Here is a 1,065-nt window from a genome sequence, read left to right as displayed (position 1 = left end):
ATGTCGTTTCTTTGTTTCAATCAGAGCTCGTGAGGCGAACCTGCAGAAGCAGTTGCAGACTGCTGCCAGGTCAAAGGTCACTATAGACAGGTATGTTCCACCTGGTCTCATGTCTAACAGTGACTTCACAAAGACTGAGACATGTGGTTTTCACGCTGAACAGTACTTCACCTTTCCGCCATGTTGTTCATTGGAATATTACTGAATATCTTTGACAAAACAACTTTGACTTTCCAACAAAAGGTTGAAAGATTTTGAAATAAACTGAACTGATATATAAATGCAACATCTTTGTTTTTACTCCCATTTTTCATTGATTGAAAAAAATCTAAGACTTTTTTATAAACATACACACACACACACACACACACACACACACACACACACACACACACATACACACTGTGACGAGATCCTGAGACCCACTGCCATGTCATTCATCTGCATCATGTAGACAATCCCTCCAAGCTTTAATTTAATTAAATTTAATTTAAACAGCGGATGCTTGTCAGTGTCTCATGTCTGTGGACAAACCTCAGTGTGATGATGATGATCATGTTTAGTGTAAATATGTCGGTGTGTTTTGTGTGTCAGCCCCTCCAGCGCTCCGACCTCCAGATCCACATCCCCAAAGAAGGAAAACCAGGACCAGGATTCCACAGAACCAAGACACACCAGACTCTTCAGGTCTGATATCTGGAAAATATCCCTCTGAAGAATATTATTATTATTATTATTATGTTACGTTCATTTTATTTTTAACAGTGTTGTGATGTGAGGTCTTCCCAGCTAACTCTAATAATACAGCTGCAGTTAGCGAAACACATATCTCTCATTAGAGCAGAGTACTTGGTCACTAGTTTAGTTACCAGTATAACCAGTATAAGTCAGCATGACTGAATAATACATCTGAGAACACCTGAGTGTTAATGTTCTGACAGTCTTTACGAGGTTTTTCTCTGTTCTCAGGTCAGCGTCGGCCACGTCCCCGAGAATCCTCTCTTCCATCAAAGAGCTGTTTGAGTAAGTCCTCCAGTCCTGGTCCAGGTCTCACTCTAAGAGTTT

At 40.5% G+C, this 1,065-nt stretch overlaps 1 long non-coding RNA gene across 1 annotated transcript; it reads left to right on the top strand.

Moving 5' to 3' along the window:
* The first annotated feature begins 16 nt into the window (after positions 1-16).
* On the top strand, positions 17-1,024 carry LOC111647635 (uncharacterized). Its single transcript, XR_002760064.2, has 3 exons — positions 17-90; positions 595-687; positions 970-1,024. It is a non-coding gene; the product is annotated as an uncharacterized LOC111647635 (long non-coding RNA).
* Positions 1,025-1,065: the final 41 nt, after the last annotated feature.

The sequence above is a fragment of the Seriola lalandi genome, unplaced genomic scaffold (genome assembly GCF_002814215.2).
Source record: "Seriola lalandi dorsalis isolate HSWRI2012SDOR001 ecotype SW California unplaced genomic scaffold, Sedor1 jcf7180002035544, whole genome shotgun sequence".
Lineage (NCBI taxonomy): Eukaryota > Metazoa > Chordata > Actinopteri > Carangiformes > Carangidae > Seriola > Seriola lalandi.
The sequence above is the reverse complement of the archived record's forward strand: the minus strand, read 5'-3'. Positions and strand labels throughout refer to the sequence as shown.